A 12,761-nucleotide genomic window follows, 5' to 3' on the forward strand; every position below is an offset into this window, starting at 1 on the left:
CTCAAGAAAAAGAAGAAAGCCATATCCTCAGACGCCACAAGACGGCACGATAAGGGGTACATGGGAGGCACAAGAACAACATTCCGACCCCCTCTGCCGCATTATAAGTGAGACAGCAGATCACACAAGATCTAGGGAAGCGCAAAAAAGCCCACAAAAACAGCCAAAAGTTAGCCCAGAAAGAAGTCTCCAGAATGGGAGGGGTCGAGAGAGAGCTGGCAGAACAAGGGAGGGGCATGTTACCACATGCCGAGAGACACGTGATCTTGGGGAATGTGCAACCACCAAACAACACCCAGTAGGTACACACATTCTCCTTGTTCAGTCCTGTGAAAGTAATGTTTCTCTAACTTAACAAGGTCTTATCCAACAGGTCTAGACGCGAGCATCCAAAGTGCATCACCTTTCAGCTGCCACATCACCACCCCAACACGGATCCCAGGTGTGTGAAATCAAACTTTAAAAAAAAACTAATTTTATTAGCTTTAGTAGTACACAGCATCATCCACGTAAAGCTACAATCAAGTGAAATCACACGTCTGGATCCGATTGTTGAACACTGATTAATTCCCAGCTGAACTATCTTTACAGAGGCAGCCCATCACCAACTCCCCCAAATTTTCGAGGGTAGCCACGGGCCTTATAAAGTGGTTGTTCTTGGCGTGCACACCAATCGATGCCCTTCCACCACACCTCAAAAGGAGGGGGCCTCTAAAAACCTCCAGCAGCTAGCAATTCCTTCTAACAAACCCACTAGTGCCTTCCAAGGCCCAACGTCAATGTGGTGGCCCAGGACCTCAGAGATCTCCTAGCTCACTCTACTCCAGAAAGGTGTCAGGAATGGGCATATGAAAGAAGTCGGCACTTGGGACGTAGCATCGTGCACATACAGCTTTTCCCTACCTTCCCATTCGCTGCATTTGCTTTGGAGATAGGTATGTTGCATGACAGTTAACTTGGACCATCTGCAAGCGTGAGGAGATAGCTAGTACCTTTGGGGCAAGAGAGGCTTCCCTCCAGTCCTCATCCTCCAGATCGCCCACCCATCCCTCCCATTTACAACGGAGGCGCGAGAAGAGATCGGGCACGTTGATAATTAGGTAGCGAAAGATCATATAAATTGCACCTTTACTGGGTGGCCTGTCATGAGTTTTGCTACCAGAGGGCTGTATTCAGGGACCTGTGTGTCTGCTGGGAGGTGGGTCAAGAGAATGTGGCACAGTTGTAGATAGCAAAAGAATTGCATATATGATAGTCTGTACTAGCCCTGCAATTCTTTTTTTTTTTTTTTTTTTATAAATCTTTTATTGAACATTCTCGACATGAAGGTACAGATTCACAAATCAATACAGGATTCTACAGCGTAGCGGAGTCAACATATAGATATAGCAACATAATTCACTGGAAATCACGGGGTCAGGGGATCATCAGCATCACGGGGAGGAGTGCAGATATCGCCACGGTATGTGTTCCATGGGGTCCACACCTTAGCCCATTTACGGGGGCATCCCCGAGCCACATAAACTGTCTTTTCTCTTAGCATACACCAGTCGAGATCTCTCTCCCAATCTGTAGCTGTGGGTGGGCGTGAGGCTCCCCAGAGCTGTGCAATATTTCTCTTGGCGATCATACAGCCAAGTGTAACCCATTGCATAGTATGAGTGTTAAGGTCGGTAGGTTCCCATATGTTAAGAAGGCATCTGGGCGCTTCTGGTTTGATTTCTACCCTTAATGCTTCGCTCATAATTGTGTGTATGCTGCGCCAATATTCCTGGATCAGCGTGCAATGCCACAAAATGTGCATGAAGGTGCCCAATTGTGTACATCCCCTCCTACAAGAGCCGTCTGTTAGTCCCCCCATGTGCATCAACTGAGGACCAGTTATGTAAATTCTATGAAGGATCTTTAATTGCACCAGTCTTAGTCGTGCCGAGATAGCAACTGTTTTAGGAGAAGAAATTGCGTCCTGCCAGGTTTGATCGTCTAATTCAATTCCATCCGCGGTCCATTTATTTCGTAGTGTCACTAGGGGATTGTCCATATTATTGATGAGTTTCCGGTATGTCAGGGAAACAGCCCTGTCAGGCAAATATCCATCCAGCAGTCTGTCCTCTAGTGGGGAGGTATCCGGTGGGGGTAGCGTTGCTGAGAAATACCTTTAGTAGCGCATGCCGAATTTGCAGGTACTGATAAAGCTCGGAGTCTGCCAGGGCATATTGGGTTTGGAGAGTGTTAAAGGGTTTCACGCCCTCTGGGCACCAGAGATCCTTAACTTGAGAGATGCAGCCCTGCAATTCTTGAAAAAATATTAGGATCCCCCCTTTAAAACATCACCCAGGTAGGGGACCGATGCGGTCCCATTGAGAAATGCCCGCAAGGCCATCCACCTGGTCTAGCTAGGTACCCAGCCACAACGGTGTCATGTTTGTGAGGCGGAGACTACATCAAGTGAGGCGTAGGGCTGCTCTCCAGCAGAGCACCTTCACTCGTGTGCAGTGCGGAACCGTAGAGGGCAGAGGAGCGCCATAGAGGACATCAAGAAGCCTATTAAAACCTATAAGATGTACTGCAAGACGGTAGGCAGGATCTTCCCATCCCCGGTAAACCATTCATTCACAGGGACTAGGTGAGCGGTGAGATAAAACCCATAAAGGTAAGGAGCACCAAGGTCTCCATCAAATGGAGATTTCCCCACCCACCCAAATGAAGGAGGGTAATTTTGAAGTAAGTGAGTTTAATCAGGTACCAGAAATTGGGTGAGGGTAGTTCGCTAGGACATAGAGATACAGAGGCAAAAACATTTTAAACAGAGCAATGCCTCCATTTGTGCAAGTTGAGTTCCAACGTCAATGTAAGAGGACAAAAATTGAGAGACCAGGCCAGGTCTGGACGGCAAGACATGTGGATACCTAAGTACATAAAGGAGTTCTGTTTGATAGGAATATCGGGGCACCAGTGTCTTCCCCCTGCGTTGCCAGTTACTGATACCAGAAAAGATTTCCCAGCGTTCGCCCGGCATGTCCGATTCCTCAGCATATAGTTGAAGGATCTCAAGGCACCCAGGACCTGTCGTTTGTGGGTCACTGAGAAAGAGCAGAACATTGTCCGCATATAAAACAATGCGGTCTTCCAGACTGCCTCCACACTGCCAGCCCTGAATCCAAGGATCGCACCTCATTAGGCATGCCAACAGCTCTGTGGTGAGAGCGAAGAGCAGCGGAGACAGGGGGCTGTAATAAAAGAGGCACTCTTGTGATTTGGCACCCTATGATGAACCTCAACTACCATCATTTTAACTGACTTTAATGTGTTATGTTGCCCTAGCCTTAATGTAGGACGGTCCTGCATATGCCTGCTTCTCTTCTGTCCTGTAATCTTGCTGTCTTTCAGTGGGAGCTGTCGCGGAGTAGAACAGTCTTGCCAAGAACAGAAGGCGTGGGATGTGCATTTGAAGGCGTGAGAGGGAGCGAGAGGTGTGGAATGTACTTTTTGGTCTTGAAGTGCTCGGTGTTGTACATTGAGAGATAAAAGTATGCGATGCTATAAGCAGTTGTGCAGAAATGTGTATGGTGTTGTTTGGGTTATGTGAATTATGAGTTCTTACTATTGGCTTTGACATGGCTTCATATCATCTTGTTTTTTCAATTTGCCTTGCTTAGGAATTCTGACTGTTGGCTTTGACAAGGCCTCATGTCTGACTTTGCCTTGTTTCTCTGCGTACATAGCAGTGCTTCCAAGTTGTTTGGGTTATTCACCTTCAAGGTCTTGCTATTTTCCTGAGTGATTGTTTTTGTTTAATGTATTCTGGAAGGCCTTGTGAGAGCTTCGTCAAGATAGATGCTGGAAGATGTGAGAATGGAGGAAGGGACGTGAGAGTTCCTTACTGCCATGGTGAGGCTTGCTTGGAACTTGGCCATTTCTGGTAAAATTCCTCTGGCAGTGGGAGGAGGTCTTTCGCGAATCTTCTAGTGTGTTTAAAGCTGAGGGTTGCAGACTTAGAAACTGGGAGTTTGGAATCCGAGCGAGGGCAGGCGTGTCTATCTCAGAGGGACCCTGGTAGATAAAGCTCTGAACCCCAGCTGTTAACTTCCCCAGTCAGAAGTGGGCTAAGATGCAGATGCAGTGTTTGCACCAGGTGATGTATTAAGTTTTGTGGTTATTGCCATTGTGATGTTTAGCCAGTGGCTTTGATCATTTGAGGTGTTTTCTTTGTGGACGTGCACATCCAGAGTAATCCTCTGCTGTATATATATCTATATCTATATATTACCTACTGGCGGGCGCCAGTAGGTAGTTATAGTTAGGACCTATTATCTATAGTATAATCGTAACATTCTATTCCCAATAACTTTGGCGCCGTTTGACGAATCTTCACAAAATTTTCAAAACTAATGGCCTGTTCCGGTTAGCTCCTATCCTGAGAGTTTGGGGGTGATTCGTCAAGCGGGGGCCGAGATAAAAGGGAGGTCCCAAAACACCCAAAACGCATTTTCCCCATGTTATTTCCCGTAGGAAATTGTAGACACGGCTACAGCCCGAACTCCTGAATGTAATTACGCCATGTTTTGCAACAAGGTAGCCATTGGTTCAGAAAGCGCCCTTTTTTTAAATGGTGTAAATCCGTTCAGTAGTTCCTGAGAAATTAAAAAAATAGTGGTCAAAAAATCATTTTCCTATAGGAAAATTTATAGACACTGTTATAGCAAAAACTGCTGAACGGAATTACACCACATTTGGCAAAAAGGTATTGCTTGGCTCAGAAAGCGACCTTTTTAAAAATGGTGTAAATCTGTTCAGTAGTTTTTGAGAAATTAAGAAATAAAGAAAGTGATATCTAGAGGCACGGAAGATCCGCGCACCCTGCGTGCACCCTGTGCGCGCCCTCCCGATCACGAGCTTCATGTTAATTGGCTGTCAACACTACAAACCAGGAAGTGTTGGCAGCCATTTTGTGCCTCGGTAGAACAGAGGCAGAAGAAAACTGAAAAACAAATGTGGAAATCAGGAAAAGGGGGCAGGGTAGAAACACCCTGACCCCCTAGGTCCCCAAGGACCACCAGGGCAAAAAAAAGAATTATTTATTTTGAAAAATCGGACGAATACGCGCTGGATGCGCGGATCCAGCTGCGAAAATGAAAAAAATGAAGCGTGGACGCCCACGCTTCGTTATCAATTAGCCTCCGGGTGGGCAAGTCCCGGGGGCATTTGTAAATAGTGTTTGCGGGGGCCCAGGGGGACCCCCGCAGCCCCAGGGACCGTCACCCCCGGGGCTTCTTTTTTGTTTTAAAACAATTAAATGTGTGCCCTCCACACGCCACGGGGCACTAAGATGTAAATATGGGGGTCCTTAAAGGACCCCCGAACCCCGGGGACTACCACCTCCCCGGGGCTTTCTACAGATTCCCTCCTGGAGCCTGTGGTGGCCCTAGGGACCGCCACCCCCCAGGGCCGGCTCCTGCAGTGTCCCGGGGTGCCCACACCTGGGACACTGTTGTCTGCATTGACAGGTCGGGATTCTCGCTGCTCCCGACCTGTCATTGCAAACTGCTTTGTTTCATTGAAGCAATGAAGCAAAGCAGATTGCTTTTTGTCATGGGGAGCTGCATGTTAGCAGCTCCCCATGTGGAAAAGCAATGCAGGCTCCCGTAGGACGCGGGGAGTTGGCGGGACCGTGGGGGCATTGGGGCCCCCCCCACGGTCCCCAACGTGTTATGTGGGCCCTGGGAGATGGGGTCCCCGGGGCGAATAGAAATTAATGGTAAGAGCCATGTTTTTTTTACGGGAAAATACGGAGTCGCGTACCTAGCGCGACGCTCAGCGCGGACCCTAGTGTGCACGCGAGGGGTACGCGACTCCTAGTGCGAAAAGCTATGCCGGCTCCCGAAGGTCGCGGGGAGCCGGCGGGACCGTGGGGGCATTGGGGCTCCCCCCACGGTCCCCAAAGTGTTATATGGGCCCCGGGGCGAATAGAAATTAATGGTAAGAGCCATGTTTTTTTTTACGGGAAAATACAGAGTCGCATACCTAGAGCGGCCCCTAGTGTGCACGCGAGGGGTACGTGACTCCAATTCGCGCTGGGTGCGCGACTCCAAGGAAAAATATTTTTTTTTAAATTAATAAAAACCTAGGTTATATGTTAGGATATTCGGTGGCTCTAAATAGAGCCCGTGTGTTCATTGGGAGATTTTTGTAGCTACATGTAAGTGCCAATGCAGAGTCTTAAGTTGTTGACAAAGACTCGGTTTCCCTCATCTGTGAAATGTACACCATCTCTTCTGTATATGCCATCCATATTAAAACGCAGATTGTTGTTGTATATGGACCCCATACTATGGTCTCTGAGATAAGCAGAAACAGCTTTATTGATATTTTTTCTTGCTTTCTCAATCTGTGGACAAAATTGATTGGACCTGTTCCATTTCTGTCTTTGGCATATGTTAGAGTACACAAAGGCAGTTTGGGGGAAAAGCAACATCAATTCTGCAAAGGTGTCCTTCATTAGCATTTCCATAGCTAATCTAGTCAATGTGCCTAAGTCATTGCCACCACAGTGCACAATCATAAGGTCAGGTGGTTGGAGATGCAAAAAGGATTTAACCATTGGCATCAATTGGTGCCACTTTAATCCTCTCTGTCCAATCCATTTAATGTCTACATTTTGCAAAGCTAGGTCTATGTCAATACCTCTGCTTTCAGCATACCTTTTGCACCATAAAATATAGCGGTGTCCAATAATCCACACAGTAATCTTCTTGAAGGGATTTCTGTAGGTAATCAGACGGTGTCTGCAGCTGAGGTAGGCAGGTGGAAGAATAAAATCTATCTAAAATGGTGGAGAAGAAGCTGTTTTTAAGAAAGTAGAGATTTGATTGGCTGTTTAAGAACACTCTACATTCAAATATAGGGTGGATTTTACTTTCTTTACAAAGCATGTTTCTTATTGGTTATTAACATATGCTGGAAAGGTACAGCATAAAGGATAAGGTCAAGCATTGCAAAGCCAACCACACCTGCTATTGTCATTTGCAACATTGTGTGGTGAACTTGTGACATGCAGCTAAGTTGAATGTTGCATGACCTGTTGCTATGGAAACTGACATTAAGAACAAGGGGTGAAGATGTCAGTTGAGAAGTATTATTCTCTGTGACCAATGGAAAATCGTTTTTCAATTTGAAAAACACTGGGAAGCAATGCCATTTGTTGCTTATGTCTATATGAGTTGAAAAATTTAGGGAAAGTTTGCCAATACTGGTTCAACCTTACAGGGTCTGTTGATCTACATTCTCTGTGTGAATAAGAAAATCCTGACTGAGTGTGTGAGATTTTGAATTAAACAGATTTTTTAGGTGAGTTACATATTCTTTTGGTTAATTTAAAAAAGATTTGACATTTTTATGAAACTTGGTTGTTTGAAATATATTATTAAATGCATATATGTATATTGGGATTCTTTTTATTGTACTTGAAGTTTGTTTAAAAAACAGTATGTACAGCAATATATATATTTAAGTGTGTTGAAAGATATAGTTGAATGAATGCTCTTATTTACTATTAATTGGTTAAATATGTACTAAGAAAGTGTATTTTCTTAAATATTCAAATAAGGTGTAGTTTATTAGGCATGATTATTTCTTCTGTGTAAAAAGGTATAGTTTAAAAATATGACATTATTATAGATAGTGTGGTAAAATGAGGTACAATTGTGCTGTTTGTAAAATGATCATATAAGATGTTAATAATTATGAATCTGTTATTAGTTGGTACACTTTGTGCAGTTTAAAAAATCCTTATTAAAAAAGTGTTCTTTATTACTCTTCATTAGGTTTGTTGAGAGGTACAGTTTGATGAAGTTGCATATTTGTAGATTTAAAAGACAATATGTAGCTTCAAAAAAAGTCAGTACATTTTATTCTTTCTGGTATGTAGTAGTTGGTATGTCACGAGTCAGGTATTTGTTTACATTATATTTATATTTGTATGAATGAATGAGAGGTATCTGATACATTAGAGGACTGCACACATGGTGAAAATTTGATTTTATAAGTGTATGACATGTGATTTTGTGGTTCTATAATGTCTAATTTCGTAGTTAGTATATAAGTAAATGTGCACAATCTATGAGGTACCTTTACCTCCAGCACACTAGTGATTCACTCCTGTAAAAATCCATACAGTAGCCATGTAGATAGGCAATCACACTGTTAGTCCCTGCCCACTGCTCCTATCATCCTGACTACACTATGTCTGTATCTACTCTCTTGAACTATGAAAACTTACTCTCCTGTCAACTATCAGGACTGTCACTATCAAGTCACTGTCCATACACCTGTAGAATGCCTCAGGCATTAAGACACATAGTGCTACAGTGAAATGTGTGAAATGTATGCAGGCCTGTAACCCCCAGCACACTTCTGATTCACCCTTTCAATAACCAGGTAGTATTTATGCAGTGCCCCAATTAGCCTATCAGTCTCTGTCCACTCCTGCAATTATCCTGACAGAAGCATGTCCTTATCTTATTGCTGTGCTAACACACAAGCACTTAAAAAATCACTCTTCTGTCAACTACCAGCACTCTTGCTATCAAGTCACTGTCCATGCACCTGTAGAATACCTCAGGCATTAAGACACATAGTGCTACAGTGAAATGTGCGCAATGTATGCAGGCCCCTAACCCCCAGCAGAGTACTGATTCACCCTTGCTATAAGCCAGGTAGTATTCAAGTAGTGCCCCAATTAGACTGTCACTCTCTATCCAGTCCTGCAATGATCCTGACAGAACCATGTCCTTATTTACTGTCTGTGCCATCACACAAGCACTTAAAAACTCACTCTTCTGTCAACTCATAGCACTCTCACTATCTAGTTAGTGTCCATACACCTTATTGAATGCCTCAGGCATTAAGACACATGGTGCTACAGTGAAATGTGTGCAATGTATGCAGGCCTGTAATCCCCAGCAGACTATTGATTCACCTTTATAATAAGCCACGTAGTATTCATGCAGTGTCCAATCAGAGTATCAGTCTCTGTCCACTCCTGCAATCATCCTAAGAGAAGCATGTCCTTATCTAAGTTCTGTGCCAACACAGAAGCAGTTAAAAGCTTACCTACCAGCACTCTCAGTATCTAGTCACTGTGCATACACCGGTAGAATGTCTCAGGCATTAAGACACATAGTGGTGCAGTGAAATGTGCACAATGTACGTAGGCCTGTAAGCCCCAACATACTAGTGATTAATTCTTGCAATAAGCTCAGTAGTATTTATGTAGTGCCCCAATCAGCCTATCAGTCTCTGTCCAGTTCTGTAATTATCCTGATAGAAGCATGTCCTTATGTAATCGCTGTGATAACACAGAAGCACTTATAAACTCGCCCTGCTGTCAACTACCAGCATTTAAACTATCCACTCAGTATCCATGCACTTATAGAATGTCAAAGGCATTAAGACACGTAGTGGTACAGTGAAATGTGTGCAATGTATGCAGGCCTGTAATCCCCAGTAGACTTCTGATTCACCCTTGCAATAACTAGGTAGTATTCATGCAGTGCTCCAATTAGCCTAGCAGTCTCTGTCCAGTCCTGCAATTATCCTGACAGAAGCATGTCCTTATCTAATCGCTGTGCCAACACAGAAGCACTTAAAAACTCACTCTTCTGTCAACTACCAGCACTCTCGCTATCAAGTCACTGTCCATGCACCTGTAGAATACCTCAGGCATTAACACACATAGTGCTACAGTGAAATGTGCATAATGTATGCAGGCCTGTAACCTCCAGCAGACTTCTGATTCACCCTTGCAATAACTAGGTAGTATTCATGCAGTGCCCTAATCAGGCTATCAGTCTCTGTCCACTCCTGCAAGTATCCTAACAGAAGCATGTCCTTATCTAATCGCCCTGCCACCACAGAAGCACTTAAAAACTCACTCTTCTGTTAACTACCAGCACTCTCACTATCTAGTCCAGCGGTGTCAAACACAAGGCCCGCGGGCCGAATCCGGCCCGCCAGACCTCGTCATGTGGCCCGTGTAGCCGCCGCCGGCCGCCAGCCTTTTATTCTCGCTTTTTATTGTAGAACACAAACTTGTAATTATTGTAATATACTACAGCCCTCCTGATACTAACAAACGCTTTTTATAAGCTAAACAAGAAACCAAAAGCATGTGTAAGCAATGAACCCCCGACGGGAGCTGCAGTGTCTCATATTTAACTCCAGTGATAAGAGTAACTAAAGGGGAAAAAATGTGATCCATGCTCCGGACGGAGTACTTTTTAACATGGTGAATCCCTTCCAATGTTTTGACAGGGCCGTCTGACCGCCTTTGTATATTAGCTCAGTCACCCAAAAACACCGGCGAGGTGCATGCGCTATGACACTGTTTAAAAACTCTATTAGCTGTGTAATTAAAAACAGCTGTAATCTGATCAGGTGGGGCTCACTGTTACAAAATGTAGGAAGTCATTAGCAGGAAATGTTGTGGTTCGGGCAGACATCAAATCAGTTAAAAGAGATTGGCTTTCACTGGTTTTATACACTTATTCCATTACTATAATGTAGTGCTCCGTTCAGCGACTTAGTGGCGTGCAGGTCCAGGAACACTTTTAAAGCAGAAGTGACATCTTTGTGGAGTAAATGGCAAAGCCGGCGCAAAAATTTTACACCGGTGCTTCGCCGAGAGCTGCATTTAGATTACACCCCAGACTAGTGTAATACGAAAGCTCTTCGTCCTGCAGGCACTAAAGGACTGTCACTGCAGAGTTAACTTTTGCTGTTTGACGTCATGACATCTCCCTGAAGTGTGCGAGAGATGCGATCATTTCAGCTGGTGCTGCTCAGTGGGAGAGGAGTGGGTGGAGTGACGTGAGCTCCAGTGACTCATGCGGCGATCACCCCCGCAGGAGCCGCACTTTCCCTTTGACCCCCCTCCCTCCCTCCCTCCCGTGGCAGCCCATCTCCCTCCCTCTCCCGCTCCTCAGGCCGGCCGCCATGTTACTGGGGAGAATGTAACTGCAGCTCCGAGGGGGACCTGCTGTCACTGTCCTTCCTGCGGAGCTGGGAGCGCACCACGCACCGGAGAGAGGAGTGAAAGGAGGAGGGGCAGGAGGCGGGCAGGAAGGTCCAGCAGCCCTGGGAGCAGCGAATGCAGCACGCGTCCCTCTGCCCTGCAGGGCCCCAGCCGGCGCTGACTCTGCCCCTTTGCTCCGCATGCTCCTGGTCGCTGGTCTCGGCTTCTGCAGCCCAGGCAGCCACACTGTGTCACTGTTTGTGTGGATTGTTGTTTAGCTTCTTGGCGCTGGCCGCGGGCGGACAAGCGGACTCCTCCAGCAGCGCTGCCAGGGAAGGCTGCGCTGAGATTTCCCCGGGCTGCCACTGAACTAGATCAGATGAGCTGACTGCCCCGTCCGCCCGCGCAGCGCCTTCCCGCGCCCCAGGTGCTGGCTCGGCTGAGCTTTCCCTTTTCATTTCCTGGATTGCGAGCTGTGATTGCCCCGCACGCAGGATCACGAGGAGGAGGAACTTATGTGACCCCCGGCCGGGAGCTTGGATAACGCAGGTAAGCTCTCCCTCCACCCCCGTGTCCCCTTGTTTCAGGAAATAGAGGGGTGCTGTCCTGTTCCTCACCCTGAGGGTTAGTGTTCGGGTTGCCTTCACTCCATTTATTTTTTAAACTGATTGCTTTTCTGATTGCTATTGTAAACTCAGTTAGCAAACGTATCTTGGTGTAGCTTGAAGAAGTTGCATGAGCCACTATTTAAAAGAGTTTTTTCGCAACAACTTACTGTGAGACCTTTGCAAACATTTGTACTGCCTCTTTTTTGGTTACGTCTACCTATGGACAGTTTTCAGCGCATGCGCGGCCGCCTCTTCAGCGCATGCACGGCCGCCTCTTCAGCGCACTGCGCGGCAGCCTCCAAGCCAGAGATAACCTCCATGCTGTTTTGCGGATTGCTACAGCACAAGACCTAACACCAGACATCGATGGACTGACCTCAGGAAAACGATGTCAGCCATCTAGTCAGAAAAGTTAAAAAAAAGTTAATGGCTTGTGTTTGCCATATGTGTAATAAACAGTGTTTGGCAATATTTGTATGTTTAAAAATTACTGTCTGTTACCAAAAATCTTTTTTCAATAAATTGTACAATAATTGTACATTTGAATATCTACTTGCCATTATTCTGACTATGTTTCTGCTTTCAGAGCTAGTTATTACATATTATTACAAAAAACAGTAATAATTGAATGCAGTGACAATAATTTATGATAATAAAGAGTGGACACATACTCCTACAGATACAACCGGCCCTTTGAGGGTGACCAAACTGCTGATGCGGCCCCCGATGAATTTGAGTTTGACACCTCTGATCTAGTCAGTGTCTATACACCTGTAGAATGCCTCAGGCATTGAGACACATAGTGCTACAGTTAAACGTGTGCAATGTATGCAGACCCCTAACCCCCAACAGAGTACTGATTCACCCTTGCTATAAACCAGGTAGTTTTCAAGGAGTGCCCCAATTACAACGTCACTCTCTATCCAGTCCTGCAATTATCCTGACAGAACCATGTCCTTATTTACTGTTTGTGCCAACACACAAGTACTTAAAGAATCACTCTTCTGTCAACTCATAGAACTCTCAGTATCTAGTCAGTGTCTATGCATCTTTTTGAATGCCTCAGGCATTAAGTGAAATGTGTGCAATGTATGCATGTCTGTAATCCCCAGCAGACTACTGATTCACCCTTGCAATAAGCC

At 45.4% G+C, this 12,761-nt stretch overlaps 1 long non-coding RNA gene across 1 annotated transcript in view; it reads right to left on the reverse strand.

Annotated features, from left to right (window-relative positions):
- The window catches only part of LOC146857623 (uncharacterized), a 160,953-nt gene that overhangs the window by 872 nt on the left and 147,320 nt on the right, over positions 1–12,761 (reverse strand). The window lies entirely within an intron of this gene.

The sequence above is a fragment of the Triturus cristatus genome, chromosome 3_2 (genome assembly GCF_964204655.1).
Source record: "Triturus cristatus chromosome 3_2, aTriCri1.1, whole genome shotgun sequence".
NCBI classification, from domain to species: Eukaryota; Metazoa; Chordata; class Amphibia; order Caudata; family Salamandridae; genus Triturus; species Triturus cristatus.